An 11,815-nucleotide genomic window follows, 5' to 3' on the forward strand; every position below is an offset into this window, starting at 1 on the left:
CAAAAAGAGGAAGAAGAACACCTCTACAATGTATTCACCAAAAACGGATACTCCCGCAATTTCATCAACAGATGCCTAAGGGAAAGACAACGGAACGAGGACATGCCGCAACCCAAAGGACTAGCCACACTACCGTACATCAGGAGCATTTCCGAACTGACAGCCAGACTGCTGCGACCACTAGGACTCATAACAGCACACAAACCAACAGCCACTCTCAGACAACAATTCACCAGGACAAAGGACCCAATACCTAGCATGAGCAAAACCAATGTAGTGTACAAAATCCCATGCAAGGACTGCACAAAACACTACATAGGACAAACAGGAAGACAGTTAACGATCTGCATCCATGAACACCAACTAGCCACGAAACGACACGACCAACTATACTTAGTAGCCAAACACACGAATGACAAGCAACATGAATTCGACTGGGATAACACTACTATTATAGGACAAGCCAAACAGAGAACAGCCAGGGAATTCCTAGAGGCATGGCACTCATCCACAGATTCAATCAATAAGCACATCGACCTGGACCCAATATACCGGCCACTGCAGTGGACAGCTGGAACTGACAACCGGAAGCGGCAGATTCAAACCACTATAAATGCAGGAGGAAAGATCACAGAAGCACTTCACAGGAGGCTCCCAAGCACTGAGGATGTCACCTAGACAGGGGATGAAACATCTGCAACACAAATTCCCAGCTCGGCGAACAGAACCACAACAATGAGCACCTGAGCTACAAATCTTCACACAAACTTTGAGTTTTTTGATCCTTCAGGTCTATGATGGATATTATTGATGACCTTTTAAAATTTTTCTTCCAAAATATTGACTACACCTATGAACCCATCAAGTCTGCAGCTTGCCTTCTTATCAGAAGTAGCTTCCCTATTCCCTGTTACATTTAGCATTCACTGCCTATTTGAAAACACATACTAGGTAAAAACAAGGACTGCAGATGCTGGAAACCAGAGTCTTGATTAGAGTGGGAGGAGGAAAATTTCTTCAAGGCAGGCATCCTTGCAAGAAGATTCGCAGTAGGGTGTGAGAAACTGAACTCACTCATAAATCAATCAATCAGCCTGAGAGAAAGCCTTGGAAATAAGAACAATTTATTACAGCCTTGCAAGTACCAGACGCTTCTGCAATCAAGCAGAAATGCGCGCCAAAACAGAGCCTGTTAGCATTCTTATTCAGTTTACAAGTTGCAGAATCACGCCTCCCTTTTCCCATCCTATCAGAAGCCGATTACCTCACTTGTTCGTTATTTTCTTATCTGGCCATCCTGCTGTCCTTGTCTGCATTCTTTGTTCCTTCTTTGTTACAGCTGTTCTTTTATCCAGTTTCTCTTATCATACTATAAGCTTTATTGGGAAATGTCCCTGCTGCTTCTTTTTGTGGTCAGCTACAACACTTCAAGGTTATTTCCTAGCTTAAAACTATTTTCTTTAAAAGACCCTTGATATTCATTAAAGTCTTAGGCTTAAGTATGCTACATGCTACAAGAATTCCGCTTATATAATGCTTATATAATGTTCCCCTTCCCTTCCCCCCACTACATCCCCTCCCCCACCTGCAAAAATAACATTTGTAATCTCCCACAATTCCCCCTTTTTCTTTTTTAAAAATTGTTGTTTCTGCACTTATTAAGTCTCCTTTAATTCATTTTCTTATTTTCTGCCCTCTTACGCCTTTTGGCGATGAGGTTCACAATCTTACGTTTTACATTTGTGTTGTTCGTCCCTCGAACTCTAGAAGCATTCTCTGACTTTCTCTGTTGCATATCACCTGCTGATTATAAAAGCATCTGATGATGTATTTGGGTTCCTTCCCCAAGGGATGGCATCAGTCAGCTCATTATCCATTTTAGGACATTGAACCCGACCACCAGACCCACTAATATCAATAATCCATCGATAGCTAGATTGACTAACACCTTCCCCAACCAGTCAATCCCCAATTCCCCCATTCCCATCCTTTTTTGTTCCGGTACCGATTACCGGCCTCCCTTACCTTGGTGATTTTGTCTCGCACATGTTTGGAGATATCAGTAATGTTCGAGGAGACCTCAGGTACAACATTCCTCTCCATTTAGTGCACAGGTACCACCCTTCTCTGCTAGAATATAATCCAGAGCCATCCTGTTCTGAAGGGTCGTTAGCCTAATGGCAATCACTTCGGTCGTTATGGCTGCTATTTGGGATTGGGTTTCGGCCAATGCATCGGCAGGAATATCGGCCAACTCTTCCAGGGAAGCCGCCAACTTTTGTATTTCTTCTCCTGCTTGAGTGGTCCCATACATGGGTATCAAAGTCCAGAGGAGGCGATCTCCTTCGGTTACTTTCCGGCTTACTCGCCTTCCTCCCTGTTTATTCCGAGGTATTTTTGGGGCTCTGTTTAACAGCCTCAAGTGGGGAATTATACAGGCGAGGTAGCAGCAGCCACTCCAGCCTTTCTGGTTTTGGGGTAGTGTCTGAACTGGATGGTCCCAGCACCCATTCCCGTTACCTTCCACTCCAAACATACTTCTCGCCAGGGATAAATGGGTAGGCCTTTAAGCCACCCACCCAATATGTCCCATTCAATATTCGGGGAATGGGTGTGGGAGTAGCTTGGCTGGTGTAGACACAAGATGATTTTCCTAATCGGAAGGGTGCGGCATCATTCTGATTACAGAAACAAGTGGTATTTACTGCTCCTTTCAGGGGGGAATCTCTATGGCTATCGATAGCACTCAGAGTTTTCGGGGCTGGTTGAGGGAACCATCCCGCAAAGTTATAATTACCCCTTTCAAATCTCCACGTTGTATCATTTGAGCCCGAGTCAAATTGTTGTACATCTTACACTTCTTCTTTGGTAAGTGGTATTACCGTGAGAGGAATTCCGGATTCCCCATGGTGTGGGATCTCCGCACATACCCAACAGTCGGTATGCCCCTTTAGTTTAGCATAATTCTGACATAAAGTGGTAAAATGATTTTTCCCAACCCCGCCCCCCCCCCCCTTTGGCAGCTTGCGCCAATATTATCATGACAACATAAAGCTGACCACTCATTTCAGCTCACAACCCTATCTGTCTATTCCCTAACCCTTTAAATACCGGGGAGGAGTGAGTCCATGCAACACTTAAAATTTTTTTGGGATATAGTTTTTTTAACCAATATTTAATAGTCTCTTATCTCAGTCCATTCTTTTTGCTCAGCTTGATTTTCAGAGGGTTGTCTGGAGGATGTGCTTGCCACTCTGCTGGAGGGGAAGGAGCGTCCTCCGGGCCCTTAACACGAGTGTGATCACTCCACCATTTCTCAGCAGTTCGGACAGCTGTTTCAATCATCAGGAGGGTTAGGAACGGTCCCTCCCAGGTTGGGTGCAGTTTGGTATCTTTGCAGGTCTTTATCAGAACCCAATCACCCGGTTGTATTCGATGTACGGCGAACTCAAGTGGAGGTGTCTGGGTCAACAGACCCTTCTTCCTAAGGACAGACAAAGAAGAGCCGAGCGCCACAATATAGTTCTTTAAAAACTTATCATTGAACTCTACAGTTGGTAATTCCCCTCTTCCACCCAAGAAAGGTAACCCAAACATCATCTCATAAGGAGAGAGGCCTATATCACGTCTAGGTACAATCTTAATGTGTAGCAACGCGATAGGTAAACACTTTGTCCATGGTGATCGAGTCTCTAGGACTAGCTTAGACAATTGCTTCTTTAAGGTTTGATTCATTCGTTCCACCTGTCCAGAGGAAGGCGGGTGCCAAGGAGTGTGGAATTCCCAAGAGATTTCTAATCCCACCATTACTTCTTGTAGGATCTTAGAGGTAAAATGGCTACCTTGGTCTGAATCTATACTTTCCACCACTCCATATCGAGGAATTATATTTTCTAAAAGTGTTTTCACTACTCCCTTCGAGGTAGCTGAGGACATTGGAAATGCCTCCACCCACCCAGTTAGGTGATCCTTTAGGACTAATAAGTATTTTTGTTTCCCTACTGGGGGTAATTCTGTGTAATCTGTCTGTATTCTTTGAAAAGGTCTTATCTCAGGGTTTCTTCCACCCCTTGCCCCCCCACCTCTTGTTACTTTCTTATTCATCTTTTGGCAAGTCGGGCATCCTGCACATACCTGCTTGACTAATGTGTATATCCCTTTACATCTGTACTTTCTTAACACTATGTCACACATAGCTTGGGAGCCCCAGTGACTGCCTTGGTGCAAGGTGGTTAGGATGTTTCTCATGACTGGTTTACTTAATAACTCCCTTCCATCCAGGAGGATCCATCTTCCTTGGGTTGTCTTAACCATCGTTACAGTTACTGCACTATCCTCCACCCAATCTTTAAGCCCAGCAATATAATCAAATCTCTACCTAATAGATTACTTCCAATGTCAGGAATATAGTAATTGTCCTATCACTTCCTCATCATTTCTTCGAATTAGAGTTGGTTCAAAAATAGGCTCCAAGAATTCTTCGCCTTTTACTCTGGAAACCTTAAGATACTCCTTCGTCAATTTAACGCCGGTAGGTCTAAAACTTAGGGATAACCGTGCCGCTCCCGTGTCCACCAAAAATACTGCCTCCTCCCCTTCAGGTCCCACCTTTAAATTTATCAAGGGTTCCCGGTGGGTCTCAGGACTCCCCTAATCTTCATCTAAGCTCATTAGGGAAACGGCTTCCCTTTCTCGTGCTAATTCCGGCATTCCCGTTTAAAATGCCCCACTTTCCCACAATGGTAACACCCTGCCTGTTGCCTCATTTCCCGGGTATCTGACCCTTGTCTTTCGTGTCCTCCCCTACCCTTCCTGTTATCCCTTGATCCCATTTTTCTTTTTGTTATTTATTCTACTGCCGCCACCATCATTTTGGCTTTCTGTTTCTGCTTCTCATCTTCCCTTTTCACATACACTTTCTGTGCCTCACATAACAATTCTTCCATCTGTCTTTCACTCCATCCATCTAATTTCTGTAATTTCTTTTGTATGTCAGGCCATGATTTAGTTACAAACTGGACCTTTAAGAGTCCCTGTGCTATCGGATTATCGGGATCCATTCCCGACTACTTCCTTGTGGCCTCCTTGAGCCTTTTAAGAAATGCAGAAGGGGTTTCATCCTTCTCTTGTCGTACTTCAAAGGCCTTAACAAAGTTTTGTGATCTTGGTGCTGCCTCTTTTAATTCCTAATATTACCATTGCTCGTAGTTCCCACACTGACTCCCTATCCTCTGTCATTATTCTCCCAATGACGGTCAACATTTGGGAATTTCTGTTCTGCTGGGGCCCCTTCTTCCCCAACTGGGCGCTTCTTTTCCCATTCCGGTAAAGCCGCTCTCCTGATCATACCTCGTTCTTCCCTGGAAATAACATTCCTAAAAAATCAGTTCTTCCCAGATATATAAATTAGGCCCTAGGAATTGATCTAATTGTTCGGCTAGTCCAATTTTTCATTTCCTTTTTAAAGACCCTAACTTCACTGTTAGTTAAGGGAGCGTTTACATATCCGATTGTCCCTTCCCCAATCGGAACCTCTCGTAAGGGACATAATTTTACATTTTCCATTATCTCTGCCCCTCCTTTACGTGTGGTGGCTCGAGTGATTCTGACCCCCCCCCAGGTTCTGCATCTTTTAGTTCAGAGTCTGTTCCCCTTTCTGTGTCTGGACTCAGTTCTACTTGGGGAGCTGTCGGCTCGTTCGGGGGAGTAGTATATGGGGACGACAAACACATTAAGGGATCCCATTGTGGCTTCCCTTGTTCATTTTTATTCTGTTCTTTCCCGGATTCCTCCGTATTCATGGGACATAATTTTACTCCCGCGCTGCCTATCCAACAAGCCGCTTAATCGGACTCTTTTTGACTGTACAGTTCTTTTCGATTGACGTATATATTAAGATCTTGACACAGCCAATCCTCATCGGACCCATATTTGGGCCAAAAAAAACCCAGGTGCCTTAATACTTTCTCTAGTCCAAACGAAACAACAATAGTTTATCATCGTAGCCTCATCTTTCTCCCGCGTACGGGAGTTGTGTTCCCAATTACCCAACATTCTCCCCAAAGAACTGTCAGCCGGGATATATCCCCTTTAACGTTACTTACAGATCGATCGTTACCTAGGCAGCTCCCCATGCCTCCCGTTGTTGCTAATTTAATTAATCTTAACGAGGTCCGGTGTCACCTTCTTCCACACCCCCTTCAGGGTCCTGACTAGACACTGCACTCGTCCGATTAATCTGACCAATTATACGCTTTTTTTTGAGACTTCAACTGTTCTCCATAAATCACTTTTATGTAAGGGTAAAAGAAACTGATAGTTAGTTAGAAACTGATAGTAAGGCAGTCATGACCTGTAAAAAGAACAGGAGTTAACATTTTAATTCATAATCTGGAAAATCCTTAACCTTAAAAGAAATCATGTTAAAATTTCCATAGGAGAAATCAGATTCAAAACAGTCCCAGATCTCAAGCTCCAGGGAACAAAGCACAAACATTCAATCACACACACAGACACGTCACACAGACACGTCACACAGACACGTCACACAGACACGTCACACAGACACTTTGAGCTTCCCGCAACGACTCCTCTAGCTTTTGAATATTTTCCTGGATGTCTGGCCATAAGTTAGTTTACGAAGTGCACCCTCAGTAGCCCTTCAGCTACTAGCCCTTCTGACACGGGCTATTTTCCATTGACATATGCTTAATTTTATATATCGCCAATTCCCCGTACTTTTGTACGTCCAGACCACCAAGGCAATACTTAAAGGTCTCTTTTCTTACCTTGGTCTGTGCACAGAGTTACCTGGTCATTCTGGTGTGCCCCGTCCCGCGGCAATTCCTGCAGCAAATACCGCTGCCCCCGGTCGCCCGGATATATCCTTTAAGACCTTTCCCTACCGGGGTCTTGTGCACAAGGGTTGCCCGGCCGAACCCGCCGCATCTGCCCGCCTTGTTTTCAGGGTCTCCCAGGCCGGATTGTACTTGCCCAAACCGTGAACGACAAGCAAGGGAGTTGGAGATCACCGAAATCGGTGAGGTGCACCTCTCCCCTGTTGTCCAAGAGTGTCGAGCGGTCGGAGTTTTGGATCCTGGAATGAGGCTCCCAATTGTGAGAAACAGAACTCACTCATAAATCAGTCTGAGACAAAGCCTTGGAAATAAGAACAATTTATTACAGCCTTGCAAGTATCGAACGCTTCTGCAATCAAGCAGAAATGCGCGCCAAAACAGAGCCTGTTAGCATTCTTACTCAGTTTACAAGTTGCAGAATCACGCCTCCCTTTTCCCATCCTATCATAAGCCGATTACCTCACTTGTTCGTTATTTTCCTACCTGGCCATCCTGCTGTCCTCGTCTGCATGCTTTGTTCCTTGTTTGTTACAGCTTGTTCTTTTATCCAGTTTCTCTTGTCATACTATAAGCTTTATTGTGAAATGCCCCTGCTGCTTCTCTTTGCGGTCAACTACAACACTTTAAAGTTATTTCCTAGCTTAAAACTATTTTCTTTAAAAGACCCTCTATATTCATTAAAGTCTTAGCCTTAAGTATGTTACATGCTACAAGAATTCCGCGACCGTTTGTATAATGTTCTCCTTCCCTTCCCCCCACTACATCCCCTCCCCCATCTGCAAAAACAACATTTCTAATCTCCCACTGGATTAAAATCAATTCGGTAAAAACAATGACTGCAGATGCTGGAAACCAGAGTCTAGATTAGAGTGATGAAGGGCTTTTGCCCGAAACATTGATTTTCCTGCTCCTCGGATGCTGCCTGACCTGCTGTGCTTTTCCAGCATCACTCTAATCTAGACTCTGAAAACACATACTGTCTTGCAATTAACTTCTTAAATTGTTCAGCAGGGCAATCAGCTCTCCTTGTGGGAAAAAGCAGCCAGTTATCAAGCAGATGTCAAAAGTTTTGTTCTTGGCATGTTCACTCCTTCTACCAAACATGGTTCACTGTTTTCAATTCCTGGAAAGGTTTGTGCTTGTCTTTAATAGTTTATTCCACACAGTTATTGCTGACCTTTTCAATTCAAGTCTAAAGTTTACATTACCATACTACTTCCTGCAAATTACTCTCCAGTCACTTTCCATCCTGACTTGGAAATATATCACTGCTCCTTCAGTCTCACTGGGTTAGAATCCTGCAACTCCCGGGACAGCATTGACAGTGTCCCAACCACCCAGACTGGAGATGGGCTAACCAGCAATGCCCATCTCCTAAACATGAATAATGAACACCTCCCTGTACTCACTGGGCTCTCCACCAAGCAACATTTTGGTTTTAAAACCATCTGCTTTGTTTTCAGCTTCACCCTTCGATATTTTTAAGTCCCAAAGTCCTTCTTTTTGACTTCTTCTAATTCTTGTACATCTTTGACTTTAATCACTGCATCATGAGCAGCAGTACCTTCAGTTCCTTGGGTCCCTAAGCACCAGAACTCACTTCAAAACCTGGAGTTCAATCCCAACAAATGTAAGGTGATGCCTTTTGGGAAGTCTAATTCTAGAGCAAACTATGCTGTAAATGGAAGAGCCTTGGGTAGTGAGATCTGGGAGTGCAGGTCCATTGTACCCTGAAGGTTGCTGCACAGGTGGGTAGAGTGCTGCACTGAATAGCCAACCAACGGTGTCCCTTATCTCGGAGTGAGAAATGTTGCAGGCTAATCACCAGTTGACCCAATCGTCCCAAAGTCAAAATACTGTCCACCTACTAATAGTTCAGCCTGGGCAAAAACATCATTTTTATTATAAAACCTTACTGTCCAATTCTCACACCATCCATACATGGACATTCAGTATATAACGTCACCTTCAACAATACTGTATCAAAATCTCACCATGTCCTTAGTGGAGCTTTAGCCATTATATTACAGTTAGAGAGGCTACACTAAAATGGTACTCAGATTGACAGAATTTCGTCTGTGGAATGAACGGAGAAGTTGGCTTGGTTCTCCTTAAAGCAGAAAAAGTCAAAAGGAGATTTATTGGAAATATTCTTATTCACAATTGACTTTGATAGAGTAAATAAGGAGAAACAGTTTCCAGTGCAGGAGGAGGGGTACCCAGGGGGACACACATTCAAGGTAATTGACATAAGAATGAGGGGAAGATGTATGGAAATGAGCTGCCAGAGGAAGTGGTGGAGGCTGGTACAATGACAACATTTAAAAGCCATCTGGATGGGTATATGAATAGGAAGGGTTTCGTGGGGTATCGGCCAAGTGTTAATAATTGGGACTCCATGAGACTAGGATATCTGGTCGGCATTGACGAGTTGAACCGATGGGTCTGTTTCCGTGCTGTACATCTCTATGACCCCATGAGATTATTTTTGTTGGGGTTGTGACATGGAATGTGCATTTGAAAAGGAGTTGGGGAGGCAGATTTAACTGTAATGTTAATCAAAAAGCTAATACATACGTGAAAATGAAACATTTGCAGGGCTGAGAGGTAAGATCCAAGATGTTGGAACTACCGAGCTAGCTCCTGGAAGAGCTGGAAGTGTAATGATGGGCTGAATAGTCTCTACCTGTGCAATGTTTCTCCAGTTGGTGCTCTGGAACATTTTACTATGCTTGAAGGGACTACAGTATATAGTTCATGTGTTGTCATCGGCTAAGAATCTGGAGAAGAGCTTGTGCAGCATTCCCCAAGGTTTCATTGGCACCTACCCTGAGGAAGTGCCTTTGGGACACAAAGAAAGCATTTATAGAACATTATTTTGTTTTATTAATGTTTGTTTGGGAATTAGATGACTACCAACAAGTTGTATTTAGCACCTGTATGGAATGAAACATCCCAAGGCACTTAAATTTACATAAGTGTTATTGGGCATATGATGGTCAAGAGATATTATTGCTACACTATTTCCCACCCCAGGGGGGGTGGGGGGTAAGGGACTGAGTGGTCAATGGGGGAGTGTGGGGCCTGATGGGGTGGGGGATAGGGAGTGAGTGGAGGGGTAGGGGTGAGATGGTCAAGGGATATTATTGCTAGATTATTTTTCTCCGGGGGGGGGGTTAAGCGAGTGAGCAGTTGGTAGGATAAGGGGGGGAGAAGGGGGAGGGGGGGAGAAGGGGGGAGAAGGGGGGGAGAAGGGGGGGAGAAGGGGGAGGGGGGGAGAAGGGGGAGGGGGGGAGAAGGGGGAGGGGGGGAGAAGGGGGAGGGGGGGAGAAGGGGAGGGGGGGAGAAGGGGAAGGGGGGGAGAAGGGGAAGGGGGGGAGAAGGGGAAGGGGGGGGAGAAGGGGAAGGGGGGGGGAGAAGGGGAAGGGGGGGGAGAAGGGGAAGGGGGGGGAGAAGGGGAAGGGGGGGGAGGGGGAAGGGGGGGGAGGGGGAAGGGGGGGAGGGGGAAGGGGGGAGAGGGGGGAGGGGGGAGAGGGGGGAGGGGGAGAGGGGGGAGGGGGGAGAGGGGGGAGGGGGGAGAGGGGGAGGGGGGAGAAGGGGAGGGGGAGAAGGGGAGGGGGAGAAGGGGGGGGGAGGGGGGGAGGGGGGAGGGGGGGGAGGGGGGGGAGGGGGAGGGGGGAGGGGGGGGGGGGGGGGGGAGGGGGGGGGGGGGGAGGGGGAGGGGGAGGGGGAGGAGGGGGGGAGGAGGGGGGAGGGGAGGAGGGGGGAGGGGGAGAAGGGAGGGGGGAGGGGGAGAAGGGAGGGGGGAGGGGGAGAAGGGAGGGGGGAGGGGGGGAGGGGGAGAAGGGAGGGGGGAGAAGGGAGGGGGGAGGGGGGAGGGGGGGGGAGGGGGGGAGGGGGGGAGGGGGGGAGAAGGGAGGGGGAGGAGGGGGGGAGGGGGGGGGAGAGGGGGGGAGGGGGAGGAGGGGGGAGGAGGGGGGAGGGGAGGAGGGGGGAGGAGAGAGGGAATGGAGGGGGGGAGGGGGGGGAGGGAAAGGGGGGAGGGGGAGAAGGGGGGGAGAGGGGGAGAAGGGGGGGAGAGGGGGAGAAGGGGGGAGGGGGAGGGGGGGGGGGGGGGGGAGGGGGAGGGGGAGAGAGGGGAGAAGGGGGGGAGGGGGAGGGGGAGAGGGGGAGAAGGGGGGGAGGGGGAGGGGGAGGGGGGGAGGGGGAGGGGGGGAGGGGGAGGGGGAGAGAGGGGAGGGGGGGGAGGGGGAGGGAGGGGGAGAGGGGGGGAGGGGGGGGGGGGGGGGGAGAAGGGGGGGAGGGGGGGAGGGGGGGAGGGGGGGGAGGGGGGGAGGGGGAGAAGGGGGGGAGGGGGAGAAGGGGGGGAGGGGGAGAAGGGGGGGAGAGGGGGAGAAGGGGGGGAGAGGGGGAGAAGGGGGAGAAGGGGGGGAGAAGGGGGAGAAGGGGGGGAGGGGGAGAAGGGGGGGAGGGGGAGAAGGGGGGGGGGGGGGGAGGGGGAGAAGGGGGGGAGGGGGAGGGGGAGAAGGGGGGGAGGGGGAGGGGGAGAAGGGGGGGAGGGGGAGGGGGAGAAGGGGGGGAGGGGGAGGGGGAGAAGGGGGGGAGGGGGAGGGGGAGAAGGGGGGGAGGGGGAGGGGGAGGGGAGGGGGAGAAGGGGGGGAGGGGGAGGGGGAGAAGGGGGGGAGGGGGAGGGGGAGAAGGGGGGGAGGGGGAGGGGGAGAAGGGGGGGAGGGGGAGAAGGGGGGGAGGGGGAGAAGGGGGGGAGGAGGGGAGGGGGGGAGAGGGGGGAGAGGGGGGGAGGAGGGGGGGGAGGAGGGGGGGGGAGAGGGGGAGAGGGGGGGGAGGGGAGAGGGGGAGAGGGGGGGGAGAGGAGGGGGGAGAGGAGGGGGGAGAGGAGGGGGGAGGGGGGGATGGGGGGCGATGAGTGATAGGTCCCGGGGTGAGCACCAGGAACTGGG

The sequence above is a fragment of the Hemiscyllium ocellatum genome, chromosome 28 (assembly GCF_020745735.1).
Source record: "Hemiscyllium ocellatum isolate sHemOce1 chromosome 28, sHemOce1.pat.X.cur, whole genome shotgun sequence".
In the NCBI taxonomy this organism is placed as follows: Eukaryota; Metazoa; Chordata; class Chondrichthyes; order Orectolobiformes; family Hemiscylliidae; genus Hemiscyllium; species Hemiscyllium ocellatum.